Genomic DNA, 15721 nt, shown 5'->3' with positions numbered 1-15721 from the left:
GCACCTGGTACTTGTCCACCGTGGCCTGCTGGATGAAATTGCCTGCTGCCCCAGAATCGAGGTACGCCTCAGCCGTAAACCGCGTCTCTCCCGTTGTCACTTGCACAGTCCATGTAACTGGGTCTGAGAGAGTCCCAGCACCTAGGGTGGCCTCTCCTACCAACCCTAGGCTTTGAAGTTTCCCGGCCTCTCTGGACAGGCGCGTAGCAGGTGTGTGCCCTCTCCGCAGTAGAAGCAGAGACCCTTGGCGAGCCGCTCTGCTCGACGTTGTTCAGACTGTCGCACACGGTCGATCTGCATGGGCTCATGGACGGAGACACCAGAGGCCGTTGACTGGAGTACGGCGGGCTTCTGTGGAGGAGAGGAATGCCTTACCGGACGTCTCTCACGGGACACCTCTTTGGACCGCTCCTGAAAGCGTATGTCCACTCGAGTCGCTAGGGTAATCAGGGCGTCCAGGGTGGACGGTACGTCACGTCCAGCCAGCTCATCTTTGATTCGACCCGAGAGTCCTTCCCAGAGGCGGCGGTTAGGGCCTCGTTATTCCACCCGAGTTCAGAAGCCAAGGTGCGGAAACGGATGGCGTATTGACCCACCGTCAGAGTTCCCTGACGTAACCGGAGAAGAGATGAAGCAGACGCGGAGGCGCGTCCGGGTTCGTCAAAGGTGCTGCGAAAGGCCTGCAGGAACTCCTGGAGGTTCTTGGTCATAGGGTCCTCCTTCTCCCACAAGGGGTTCATCCACGCCAGTGCCTCGCCCTCTAGGTGAGACATGATGAAGGCGACCTTGGCTTGGTCGGAGGCAAACAAATGTGGCAGCTGCGTGAAATGGAGGGAGCATTGGTTTATAAACCCCCTGCAGGTCTTGGGATCTCCGGCGTACCGGGGTGGTGAGGCCAAACTCAGTCTGGAAGCATCCGAGGAGGCTGCCACGGGAGCAGGAGCCGTGGATTGACTAGTGGAGGCCCGGGGCGTTGAAGATGTGACTGAGGCTTGTAGCGTGTTCAAGCGGGCGTCCACGGAAGTCATAAAGTTCAGCATGCGGGTCTGGACTTCACGCTGGCGTTGGAGTTCCTCATGCAAGGCCGCTAGTGCTTCGGCGGGATCCATGGCCTGTTCTTACTGTTAGGGCCAGATGGACGGGCAGACCCGGGAGGTGGATCCACTGGGCCGAACTCCCCGATGAGGGAAAGGAGTCCGGTATCCGGAGCACTTTAGGTAGCAGGACAGTCCGTGCACTGGAACACAATGGAGAAGTCCCTGGGACCACGAGGTCACTGATGGTGGTCCGGGTGACGGAGCTCAGGTTCGGAAGCCGTGATGATGTCAGGCGGGGTCCGGAACCGTTGGAGCGAGATGACGGGTCACCGTAGGGAACCGAGATGGTACGGACTGTCAGGATGGCAGATGGGCAGCGTTCGGGGTTCGAGATACAGCAGGACCGGATGGCGATGCAGGATCGGTTCTAGAAGACAGAGAGGTAAGTATCTCACAGAACACAAGGAGACCTGACTCCTAGCTTGGGAAAACACGAAGAACAGGCCCCGCTCCCTTGGACATTAACCCCCTTTATACCCTGTACCTGTGTGCATCATTTCCTGTCAGTGGACACTGGCCCTTTAAGAAAGGGTCAGTGACCGCGCGCGCGCCCTAATGCGCATGCGCGCGGCCCGGGTGCCAGAAGCCAGGGCAGGAAGCTGAGAGGAGGACGCAGCAGAGCCGGCCAGGGACTGGGAAGCCGACGGGCGCCGGGAGCGGGGACCAGGAGGCCTGGGAAGCGCGGGCACTGGAGGCTGAAGAGCGGAGAGCGTGGCAGGTGAGCCGGGGAGTGGAGCAGAGGACCCGGGGAGCGGAGCAGAGGACCCGGGGAGCGGAGCAGAGGACCCGGGGAGCGTGACATAGTGCCAGGGATCTCAGAGCACCAGTCCTACAACTGTCACTCATCCACCTGTTCCTGAACAATGATTGTACTTGGAAATGCTTGGCCAAGTACTGTCCCAGACCCTTCCCTATGAATCCATGCTGCATCATTATGCTACTTGCACTCTGGCAATTCATGCCACTTTAGTCATATCTACCCCTAATTTTTGGAAATGTGGAGACTCCAAATTAAATCTTCATGTTGTGTATTGCAGGGGGTCTCAGAGCACAGCAGGTCTACACTGGTGACTCACCAACCCACCACTTAATTTTAACTTTGTTTGAAAGCTGTACATTCTGGCCCAGACTCTGTCTCATGCATGGGCCATGCCACTATTGGTTCTCTGGGGCAATTAATGCCAATATTGGTGCCACCTGAGTGTGGCTGAGTAGAAAAGTAGTTTGAGCTGTTGCATGAGGTATGAGGGCTCCCATCACAGCAGGCGTACACCAGTCACTCACCCACCTCTTAATTTTAACTTAATTTGAAAGCTATAAATGCTGCCTTATACCCTGTCTCATGAATGGCCCCTGCCTGACTGCTTTGCTACAAGACTTTGGGTACTCTAGCGCACTTGATGTCAATATTGGTGCCACCTGAGTGTGGCTGAGCAGAAAATCAGTTTGAGCTGTTGCATGAAATATGAGGGATCCCAGCCTACCAAGCCTACACCTGTCACTCATCCATCTCGGTATTTCTTATGTTAATAGTTTAGGAAGCTAATGACTGTTCTTTGAGCTGTTTTTGCAGCTTTTTGGCCCTCTGAAGGTGTTGTCTATGCCTTTGGTTTTTCCTCCCATTGAAATCTATGGGGTTTAGATATGTTCTTTTGAACTGTTCGGCGAACACTGGGAATGTTGGCAAACTGAACCGAACCTTGAAAGGTTTGCTCATCTCTACTTGATACTATCAAGTAAATGGTGGAGAAGACCCTTACCATCTATTTATCCATATTGTGCTATGTTTATGCTAAAGATCTTGAAAAGGGTTCAAATTTTCCAAGACAGTTGGAGACTTTTTAATATTTGCAAATAAAGGGAAATCACTTTTCCCCTAATCAAATTTTTTTAGAAACGTAAGCAAAGTAGGTGAATTTGAACTTCAAAAGATTTTTTCTCCTCTACCATTGTGGTGTGCAACAGTGATACAATGACATTAATGTGGCAGTTTATAATACTGTTACATTGCTGATGATAAGTTTCTTTGTACCATATGTAGACACTACTTTTAAGTGCAAGCACACAAGATGCATGACATGTTTTATTGGAAATGCAGCCTTTGGGCATCTACAAAGTTATTATGAAGCTATAAGACACCTGTTAAACCCATTCTCTTCAGAAAGATTCAGATGAGCCCTGCAGCTTGGTATTGTTTAGTGAACATGGCGGTGCATGTCTCTGCTATCAGTTTGGAAAGATGTTGGAAACATTTTCTCCTGCCTTAGTAATTAATTTCTGATCAGGATTATATGATTCCATCTGTGCTTATTGCCTCTATCCCTTTCTCAATTTTTTTACTTTTCTTAGGTTCCTTTTTGCTGTTGTCTAGTCGAAATTCACTTTGTGAAGTTTACTGAACCGCAGATCTTTCTATTCTCCCTCATGACAACTAATTAGGAACCCCGCGGTCGCCAGCTGTTAATACGTCCACTGTTCCTTCAGCTGTTATTTTCTTTGACGGTATTAAATATAGATTGATTTGTCACACAGTAGAATTCTACATTATTACAACTGGATTGAGTTTTCTAGCTTTTCATTTTAACTAAACTGAATGATTTAATTTATGAGTCTGACATGTGCTTTTCATATTCAAACACATAAGAGTTCTACAAGTGAGTCATCTGAAGGCCTGTGGTTTGCTAATACTTCAAACTTCAATTCAAAAATTCAAGTCCTTTTTCTTTATAAATAAAATTATACACTACTCACAAAATGTTAAGGATATTTTGGCTTTCGGGTGAAATTTTAGGATGATCCTAACATGTTCTCTGACCTTTTCAGGTGAATTTAATGTGACCTTCTGTAAACTTTTGAATGCACATATCCACAGAGGTTAGCACGTCCACAGGGGTTAGCACATCCACAAGGGTGTGCTTACATGCTAAGGGGTCGACTAGCCTAGGGAACTAATGCCCTTGTGACTAGTCCCTGCGCTCATTAGCATATCATAAAGGATCTTTAGAAATTCGTTTTCTAAAGATCCCTTTTTGTATGCTACTTAGGCTGGGATAGTTATAAAGGGATTGAAGTGTCCACCCCTAATGTTATAATTCCCAGATCCACACTGAGCATATCTTTTGCATGGATTTTCACTTTAATGAATTAACTGTGATTCATTTTTGGCATTGACAACAGACTGACGGATCAGCATTAGCAAATCTCCCAACACATAACTCAATCATTTAGAACATAACATTTTATCGAAATACAGTATGTATAGATTAAAATAATTTAAACTGTTCTGAATTGTGTGGAAATGCAAAATGAGAAATCAGTAAAGTTCAGCATGTCTGTGCTGAAGGGGCATTGTCATTTGGCCTGCAGGAAAACAAAGCAGATAAACCGTTTTCGTATTCTTACTTTCTAACCTTCATCTCCTCGGTACAAATTGATTTTATAAATTGTTTTTCTTAGTTTTTGAAAAGTGCTTTGGTTTTAAAGAAATCTATGATTGAATGCAATATTTACTTAAACACCTTCAAGTCAGGCATAAAGAAAAATGCATTTTAAGTGAACAGCCCGGCCCGAAACCCAGCAATGTCTTGGTTAAAGCATGGAATTATGTATTAGAAAATTTCTTTTGAATTATAGTAAGCTATGCCTGGGGATCCAGTTTTCAAATAGAAGTTCAGAACTTTGGTATTCTGCATCCATTCTATGAGAATTATATTACAGAGCTGTGCTCAATATTCCAGCGCAATATTCTGAATGTAGAATTTCATTTGATTCATTTTCTTTTAATGTTACATTTAAGATTTGTTTTTATACACAGGTCAATTACATCCCTTTCTTACATTAGAATTTCATGTCCATGCTTTCTCATCCCATTAGCTTATTTCTCATCTTAGTGCCAGTGTGAATACTTTATGTGGGTTTTATTATATCTTGCTCCTTTTATGACACAATTTCATTTTATGGAGATAGTTTTGTCTTTTGCCTTTTTACCTTTTCCCCATGCTTAGCTATAAAATTTCTCCCACGATAAAATGTCTATATGCATCAGATTTGTTTTGCTCATGGAAATCTGGAAACTAGTAAAGTTTAAATTAAATAGTATCTATATCACACTTAAAGTATAACAGTAAGAGTACACGAGATGGCAGACACCTAAACTTGCCAATATACGCACAAATATATGGCCATGATGTTGTAAAGTTATTTTATTGTACACAAAATGGGTAGAAAGAAAGGTCATTTTTAGTCTTTTCTAGAATCTCTGTGACATATTTTCTACTCTTTGTGCCTATACACATTGGTTTATTGAGGCTTGGTAGAGCTTAAAGCTGTATGGAGCCATAATACAGAACATTTAGCAGTATATTGGACCCTACTCTGCCTCCATATGCCTCATATTTCAGATCTAGACACACAAAGGTCTTTTCTTTCAGGTTCAATAGCATGTTTATATATGTTATATGGATTTACAAGAGGATATTTCTGTAATATATGACTCTGCTTTATTCATAGAGCATTAAAAGCATTTTCTTACTAAGGCTATGTTCACACAGTACTTTTTTGATGCTTTTTTTTCTGCAGAAAAACCCTGCTCTCTTAGGCCCCTTTCACACATCAGTTTTTTGCCATCAGTCACAATCCATCGAATTTTGAAAAAAACTGATGCTGCTGGATCCATTTTTTTTCTCATCGACTTCTATTAGCAACAGATTGCGACGGATGGCCTCACGTTTCATCCGTCGTTCGACAGATTTGTCGGAAAATGTTTGTCCGTCCGACAAAGACGATGGCCATAGTAATGTTTTTGGTGTACGTCGAAAAATCGGACTGAGACGGATCCGTCGCTATCTGTCATTTGGTAGAATTGAAGCCTATGGGCGTATGACCCATCGCAATCCGTCAAATGATGGAATCCGGCAATGGATTCCTTTTTTTTTTAACTGAGCATGCTCCTATTATTTAGCCCCCAGCTAGTTGAATCCATCGAAAAACTGATCCGTCGCATCAGTTTAGGCACAATCTGCGACAGATCCTTTCGAGAAAACGGATTGTGACTGATGGCAAAAAACTGATGTGTGAAAGGGGCCTTAGCAGTAAAAAAGCTGCTGTCAAAAATCAAGTTTTGCAGCATTTTTGCTGTTTTTTGCAGCATTTTATTTTTTTTTGCTGCATTTTTTGCTGCAGAGTATATGTCATTTTATACAGTACATATTTAATAAAGTAAGTTTTATTATCAAAAAGAAACAAATATGCATAGTTGCATTTTTGCAGCGTTTTTGCACTTCCTCATTGATTTCTATGGTGAAAAAGTGGTGCAAAAATGCTGTAAAAGCAGTGAAAGTTTTGACATGCTGTTTTAAAAAACTCTTCAGTTTTCCAATTTAGTGTGGAAAAAAAAGCAATCTTCATTACTGAAATTTCAAAGCTTTTGCTGTTACTGAAAAAACCTGCTTTTGCTTTGCATAAAAACCCAGTAAATAAAACGCTGCAAAAACGCAAAGTGTGAATATAGCCTAAGTAATCTACTACAGCTGAGGTAGATAGAAAATATGCGGCACTCACCATAGGTTGCTTTATTCATCAACCCATAAAAAAATACAAGTGTGACGCCCTGGACTAGCCAGGTAGTCAAAAACATAACATCACACACCCCCTCCCTTGGATAGTCTACATTGGTCAAACAAAACCCTTGTTGCCTCCCTCCAGGGTCTGATGTCCACACCAGGTGGGGTGGAGCCAGGCGGTTGGCCCCACCCACCAAGGAGTTCACAGGCCTGGAGGCGGGAAAAGCAGTCGGTTGTAGTTTTAGTTTGGAGTTCAGCGGACGTGCAGTGAGGAGTTGAGTTTGGAGTGGAGAAACTGCTAGTGTCTGGGTAGGAGCCCAGGCACTGTCAGCAAGGTCGGCAGACGGTGGTGGCCATCTGAAGGAGGTGGTTCAAGTCAGCAAAACTGTAGGACCGGGGATGGGCGGTGGCCCGCCGGTACCGAGCCGGGGAGCAGATTTGCATCAAGGACAAAGGTAGGCCCATCGGACCCCGACTAGGCTAGGAGCCGCCGACAATGGTCAAATCCGAGAGTGACCGGAACGCCAGGGGTTTCCTAATACCCAATACCCAACAGAAGGCAACAGTCCACACCGTGAGTATACACAGCCACCGCCATACGCTATAGATCCAAGGGCTCCTTCGGTACATACACGCCGGGGAGCGGACTATCGTTGGGACACCATCGGAGTCAATACATTCTACACAGGTGCAGGGAAAGACAGCCCCCATCAACATGTCCGGGGAGAGCAAAGACACTGCAGCCGGCTGCGGGACCCATCCATCCAGCCGTTTGGTTTACCAGAGACTCTGAATTTGTGCCTGAGTGAGTACCACAGTGCCATCCGGCACCGCGCCGCGCTGCCCCTGCAACCCTGCACCCCAGCCATCCTGCCTCCCCGTATCACCACTGGGCCCTGGGATCACCAACCCCTACCCACGGAGGGGACAACATCCTAGCTGCTCCCTACATCGCTCCCGGGATCCCTGTCACCAGCAGCGGTGGTGCCCTTTATCACCACGACCCGTGGGTGGCGTCACGAACTATCTCCCAAAACAAACCCCTTTTTCACTCGTGGGCGAGGAGCGCTGCTCGAGTCCCCGGGTCCGGCCCACCACTCGAGCCACTGAGCAGCAGCAGCAGCCGCGGATCCGAGCATAGCGAGCATGGCTCCTCCGCCCGCGACACAAGCGGTACAGGAAGTGGGAGCGGGGAACGCCAGGACGAAGGCCGCTTTGCGAGACTGACTTCGCTCTTCAACAGGTCATCTACTACCCATAATCCTTGTTACAGGAGATGATCATCACAGAGGTACATCCCTCTCTATGAGATAGTGTTCTGGGTACATAAAGAGTGTCTTAGGCCCGTTTCACACGTCAGTGAAAAACAGTGAAGTTTTTCACTGGCGTGTAAAACACGCACATGTCCCTGCGTGTGCCGTGAATCACGGCACACGTGCGTTGTCTAAGTGGAATCCGGGCTCCGTTATCCGTGGCCCGTGATTGCACTTAGAAATCAACTCACCTGCGCCTGCTCCCGCTGTCCATGGTGCTGATCGCTCCCGCGACGCAGCATCCGGCCGGCGGTGACCCCCGCAGCAGCTGCTTCCGGGTCGGCTGTGTCGCGCATAATGAATATGCACGACAGTAATCAGCCGGCTTAGAAGCAGCAGGGAGGATGGGCTGCAGAGGACATCACTGGACGCCGGGTGAGTTAAAATGTTTATTATTTTAAATGCACGTTTTTTTTCTGGCACGTGTTTCACGGACCACACCACTGCGTGGTCCGTGGAACATCAGTGATGCCAGAAAAAAATGGACATGTCTCCGTGCAGCAATCACGCACACACGGGTACGCCGCACGGAGACACGTGCAGTGAAAAATCACTGACGTGTGAGCAGACCCATTCATTATAATGGGTCTGCGTATGTCAGTGATTCTGGTATGTTTAAAAAAAAGCACAAACTTAAAAGAATCACTGATGTGTGAAAGGGGCCTTATTCTGGTGGACTGAACCTTCCCATTTTTTACATGGACAGCCATCTATTTAAATATTATTTAATAATACCTGGGTAAAACCTCTTTGACAATAACAGCAGATAACTGGGACATTTCAAAATCAGAGAAGTTTGGCTAGTTTCATTTAAAAAAAGAAACATATAAAAATGATGTTTAGGTGAAAATACATACATTTCATTCAAATCCTGGAAGTCGTACATTAAAGAAAGTTAGAAGTATTGCATTAAGTAAAATGTTAGAGCAGCTAAGACAGGACCACTTTAACTCTTCACGTATGGCTGGACCACATGGGTTCTGAACAGTAACAACTAGGCACATCTCCACAATCATCAGGTGATGCACATATGTCCTATTCCAATGACTGTTAATTTCTAAATCTGCATTGTTTACTAGAGATAAGCCAACCTGAGGTTCGATGTTCACATTTTGGGTTCGGAAGCTAACTTCTAAAAAAACAAAGTTCATGTTCAATATTTGAGTGAGTTACAAGTGCAAACCACTGAAGCTAGCAGCACTGTGCTTGGGTGTAAGTGATGCTCAGCCCCGTGTGAGCCACTTGCAGTGTTTGATCAGCTTGCATTGGGGTCAAATCAGTGTGATTTGATACAGTGTGTTCACAAAAACAAAAAAAAAGTAAAAATTTAAAAACCCCACCTACCCTTCCCCCAAGTGTTCTGCTTATGGCTGTCTGCATGGAGTCGGAGCCACGAACTGCCCAATTACCGACTTCCATTGAGGTTTGAATCAACTCGGGGTTAATAACCAAACTTTTTTAAGGTTTGAATGTACCTGGTGAACCGAACTTCCAAAGATTTGCTCATATCTTTTGCTTACATCTTAAAACAGAACAACAGCTTTAAAAATTCTATTACCCTGCAGATATGGGGTTAATCTGCAGGTTAACAGTGTTCTGATTCTGCTTGGCACCCACACTTAGAGCCCCACCACCGGGAAGAAATTAACTTTATTCCTCCCGGCAGCTTTCAGCCTCCAGTCAGAGGGGTGGCCTCAGTGGGGCTTCAGTCACTGATCAGTATACAGTAAGCAGTGGCTATATCCATACCCCCTGCGCTGACTGACCGCCGGTTTAAGTGCGGGCATCGGACCAGTTCAGAATGATATTAACCTACAGATAACTTAATAGCTGCTAGGTAATAGTGTTCTTTCACATGACGGGTTCTCTTGAAATACCAGCTAAGATATGGTTGACACTGACATCAGTAGGGTTTCATGCTACCACAGTCCCATCAATTTGCCGACTGATGTCTTTAAACCATTTTAATTGGTAATGTACAACAGAAATCTACTAATGACAATGATCTGAAGAAATGTAAGTCTATTGTCCCATTGTCCATAAAGTCCAATGGGTTACTGCAGAACTATACAGTAGAATCACAATGAAGTACCGATGTATTTCCATTGTTATTACACATCTAAAACTGAAAAATGCTTTAAAAAAATGTCATCGGCTGAAAATGTATTCTGAAATGTTCCATTAAATGCAATCATCATTTACTAGCTGTAAAATCGAGAGCCATTTGTAGAATATGTACTGGACATGTTTACAGCAGAAGCTACGTTGATTCAAACACTATAAAAAAACAATAAAATGTGCCAACCATGGCAGTGACCTAGTTAGTCACTAAAGACTCCCTGCAAGGAAAGAAAAAATAGATTAATCTAATGTTATTGCAGATTTGACAGCCTTGCAAATGAAATTGATTTCTCAGGAAAAAATGTGAAGAAAAATGTATTATATTTATATATGTACTTTGAGGAACTATTAATTATACATACTGACGGAAAGCTTAAAGTGTTCTTTATGGAAGGAATAATTGAAAGCAGTTTTTAAACTTTTATTTCAGATCTTAAAATAAATTAGCATGACAAGCAATGTATTTTTCACCCATGTTACGTTTCCATCCCCTCAATCCTTACTGGCCAATATCATTTACTAAAAGCAATGCTTAAAGATTCTTAGTAGTAAACAAGTAAGAAGCCATTATTACTGCAAAGAGCATGGTGGTGAAGAGTGATTTTGTAAAGACAGCACAGAGGGTCTTCAAGTGTCAATTTAGAAACTATCAATGCTTCTGTACCAGTTTGGGATCGGATGTGGAATCCACCAACAGTTGCTACATTGTATACTGATTAAATACTATATTAACTAGTTTTTTGTTTAAAGAGGACCTTTCACCAAATTTTCATGTTGCACTGGACATGGGATGTAATATTGGCTGCAGAGCAGATTAAAACATCATTTATTTAATTTTGCCTCACTGTTGTGGAGATATTAGCAATGAAAATATTGGCACCCAATTACCGTATTTCTCGGACTATAAAACGCACATTTTTTCCCCCAAATGTTGGGGGAAAGTGGGGGGTGCGTCTTATAGTCTGAATGTGGCTGCTGAGGTGGAGCGAGTCATCGGGGGCACCACCAGGCTGCAGCAGCGCCTGCCATGACCACGTGGGCCCGCTCATTTAATATGCACGCCCATCATCTCTCAGCACTGAAGCCGGTGGGCGGGGTGATGGGCGGGGTATGGCGCATATTAAACAGCCTGCCCGCATGATCACCCCTGGCAACTACAGCCTGAAGTGATCATGTGCGGCTGTATTCACTGCCCCCGCACATCATCATCAGCGCGGGGGGCAGTGAATCAGTATACTCACCGGCCACGATCCCTGCAGCATCATCCTGTCCTCCTGTCTGCCGGCCTCGGCTGTGTGTGGAGACTAGCAGTGCGCACAGCGATGACATCATCACTGTGCTCACTTGTCCTCACATAGCCGTGGCTGGCACAGACAGGAGGACATCGCAATGCTGCAGGGATCGTGACCGGCTCCACTCAGCAGCGCTGCTGCCGGCACAGACAGCAGGAGGAGCGATGCTGCAGGGAGCGAGGAAAGTTGAGTATGAATGTTTATTTTTTTGTGTGCCACAGGATGTGGCCATATAGCAGGATGGGGGTATTTATCAGGATGGGTGTATATAGCAGGATGAATGGGGCATATAGGAGGATGGGATATTTATCAGGAGGGGGGTATATATCAGGATGGGGTATATAGCAGGATGGGGGTATATAGCAGGTTGGGGGTATATAGCAGGATGGGGTATTTAGCAGAATGGTGGTATATAGCCGGATGGGGGCTATACCAGGATTAGGGGCATATGTATACCAGGATGAGAGACATATATATATATATATATATATATATATATATATATATATATAGTTATATATACAGTACAAGGCAGGAGGATCATTACCAGGATGGGGTACCTTAGTAGAGAATTTTGGGACATTACCCCCATAACAGTGTCAGCAGCAGATCCTCGCCCCATAACAGTGTGTTATGACCACATTTTGTGCTTAAAATTTTATTTTCCTATTTTCCTTCTCTAAAACCAGGGTGCGTCTTATGGTCCGGTGCATCTTATAGTTTGAAAAATACGGTAGTTAACTTTTTTGTAACTCCAAGAGGGTGTCATCAGAGTTTTCACTGTGGGCGTGTACTTTTTCTCTCTGATGCTGAGCAATCATAAGCATGCAGCAACACTCAAAGGAAAGAAGAAAATACCCCCACCATAGCTTAAAACAGAGTTTTCAGTGTGTGAGATGTAATGATACAACCTTGATCTCCTGGTCTTACCTCCTCCATGAGTCAATGTGGGGGGAAGGGCAATGCAGATGAATTTAGCTGTGTCACATTACAAACATTTCTTTCAGCTTTTCTCATTTCCAAGCATTGTCAGCTTTGCTGTACTGACCCTCCGTCATAGTGTCTACCTAGAGATGCATCAGTAATAACTCTTGTTCTGAAATTGTAATCACTTTGTGGTGTATCATTACATCTCAAACAGAAGTAGTCCAACTCAAGCAGGCAAGTGTAAGATACAATGCAGCCTTATATCCACTGCAGAGTGTATAAGTTGCAAGAGCACAGCAGACATAAGTGTGATTATTGACACTAAGTAAAGAGGAGAGCTGATGGAACAGTTTGTAAGGTAAGAAGGCTAAACTCAGCCGCACTGCCCCTCCCCCCATAATGGCCTGTCATTATACCTCTCAAAAGCGGAGAACCCTGCTATAAACTATGTTAGGGGCATGCTCTCCTCTCCTTTGAGTTTTGCTGCCTGCTTCTGATTGGTCAGTATTATTAAGAAATGTGTACACACTCCAAGTAAAAACTCTGATAACACCCACTTGGGCTTAATTTTTTTAACACATTAGGCATGTCATAAATGGAGTTATGAGTTATAAAGATCCAATGCTGGGTCATTGATCATTGCCTGTATCCCCCACTGTGAACAAGTAATTGAAGCAGATTATCTGATGAAGAGTAGACATAGAGTGGGTATGCAAAGGAATCAACAGGTAGCTGTCACTGTTGGATAACCATTTGAATCAGCACATGTGTCCCTATATGCCTCCACTGGCATATAGGTGTTAAACGCAGGTGCAGCAATGTTTTCATATTGCTGCCCTGTCTGTACTGCATAGTCAAGACAAGGTAACACAATCTTAATTTTTTTGCATTGTTGTTCTAGTTTTGCATAATCCATGGCTTTATAGATAATCAGGGAGCATATTCGCAACTGGGTAAAAGTGCATGAGTTTTGGTACCTGTCAATTCAGAGAAGCACAATATCTCCCTGAATTATGGATATATCATATTCATGTGTGGTACCTTAAAAGATGTCTGATAAAATGATGGACATATTGTTTTAATGGAAAGGGGAAGATCTGACTAACAGGAAAAATGAGGCCTAAGGCTATGTGCACACAGTGCGTTTTTCTCGGCGTTTTTGCGCGTTTTTCGGGTGCGTTTTTGGCCTCAAAACTGCATGACTTTGCTTCCCCAGCAAAGTCTATGAGTTTTCATTTTTGCTGTCCCCACACAGCGTTTTTTTTCAGCTGCGTTTTTGTGGTGACCACAAAAACGCAGCATGTCAATTATTCCCGCGTTTTTCACTGCGCTTTTCATCCATTGAGTTCAATGGGATGTTGAAAGACGCAATGAGAAACGCAAATAGCTGCGTTTTGGTGCGTTTTGGTGCGTTTCTAAGACCAAAAACGCAGCTATAAACGCAGGAGGTGGGTAGTAAAGTGACGTGTACAGGAAGAGGATTCCTTCTGTCAGTATATACAAAAGCGTGAATCCTCCCGGTACCGTCACCGCTGCGTCCACCTCCCGTCCTGGGCATGTATGCTGCCGTGCGGCGCCATGTACAGGCAGGAAGTGGAAGCGGCTGCGAAAACAAAAGTTAACAGTAGAAAAAAAAAAAAAAGTTATACTCACCTGTCTGCAGCCTCCCGGTGCCATGCCCGCTCCCATCTCCTCTCACGGTATCGCCACCCCCGCTGCGGCTGTGTGCAGACGGCCGGAAACCCTCCGATGGATGCAGGACCTAGCGATGGATCACCTGATGCAGTCACCTGACGCATCAGGTGATCGTAAGTATCGCGGTGACGCGGGCGCCGGGCCGGTATCAGCGGATGTGTCAGGAGACTTCATCCCTGATTACCGGCAGCTGCTGCAGCGATCGGACAGGATCAGACTCCTGCCCCATCGCTGCAGGAGCTGCCGGTAATCAGCACATAAGTGAGTATTATTTTTTTTTTTTTTTTTTGCACCGATGCATCAGCTGATTGTATAATCGGCTTTTATACAATTAGCTGATGTGTGATGGGATTCAGCCCCTAGAACCTGACACATCATCTGATCGCTTTGCCTTCCAGCAAACCGATCAGATGATATTGGATCCGGATTGGACGGCGCGGGACCCTGACCCAGGATTACTGCGGAGGGGGGTTCTTTATTTCAATAAAGATGGAGTCACTAATTGTGTTGTGTTTTATTTCTAATAAAAATATTTTTCTGTGTGTTGTGTTTTTTTTTATCTTTACTAGAAATTCATGGTGGCCATGTCTAATATTGGCGTGACACCATGAATTTCGGGCTTAGGGCTAGCTGATAATATACAGCTAGCCCTAACTCCATTATTACCTAGCTAGCCACCCGGCTTCAGGGCAGCTGGAAGAGTTGGATACAGCGCCAGAAGATGGCGCTTCTATGAAAGCGCCATTTTCTGGGGTGGCTGCGGGACTGCAATTCACAGCGGGGGTGCACAGAAAGCTTGGGCACCCTGCACTGTGGATTCCAATCCCCAGCTGCCTAGTTGTACCCGGCTGGACTCAAAAATTGGGCGAAGCTCACGTCATTTTTTTTTTAAATTATTTCATGAAATTCATGAAATAATTTAAAAAAAAAGGGCTTCCCTATATTTTTGGTTCCCAGCTGGGTACAAATAGGCAGCTGGGGGTTGGGGGCAGCCCGTACCTGCCTGCTGTACCCGGCTAGTATACAAAAATATGGCGAAGCCCATGTCATTTTTTTTGTTTGGGGGGGCAAAGAAATCCTGCATACAGTCCTGGAAGGAGGATACTGAGCCTTGTAGGTCTGCTCCCCCTGACTCTCCCTCAAGCATATAGTCCTGGATGGAGCATGCTGAGCCTTGTAGTTCTGCAGCTGCTGTCTGCTCTCCTGCATACACTATTGGATGGAATATGCTGAGCCTTGTAGTTCTGCAGCCGTCTGCTCTTCTGCATACACTAGTGGAGAATGAAGAACACATTGAAGAAGGAAATGACATCAGACCTTTGTTTTTTGTTCACTGATAAAAAACGCATAAAGACGCAGTGAGCAAAAACGCAGCAAAACGCAGCAAAAAAATGCACCAAATCGCGGCAAAACGCGTGCGTTTTTTGCCGCGTTTTTTCGACGCAGGTGCGTTTTTGTGCGTTTTTAGCGGCCAAAAACGCACAAAAACGCAGCGTCAAAAAGACGCAGTGTGTGCACATAGCCTAAAACTGGAAAATAATCTAATCTCATTAGCTGGCCCCCCGTGAGCTCAGCTGAGGGAGGATTGAGAGATCTAGAAGATGTCTTTATAACATCTTATCTACTGAATATCATGGTCAGATCCCAGAGAACCACTAGTAGATGGTCGTTCTATTCCAAAACCTTTTCGGCTGTGTCCTCCCTGTACTCAACTG

The sequence above is a fragment of the Anomaloglossus baeobatrachus genome, chromosome 3, assembly GCF_048569485.1.
Source record: "Anomaloglossus baeobatrachus isolate aAnoBae1 chromosome 3, aAnoBae1.hap1, whole genome shotgun sequence".
NCBI classification, from domain to species: Eukaryota; Metazoa; Chordata; class Amphibia; order Anura; family Aromobatidae; genus Anomaloglossus; species Anomaloglossus baeobatrachus.
This window is presented reverse-complemented; position numbering follows the sequence as displayed.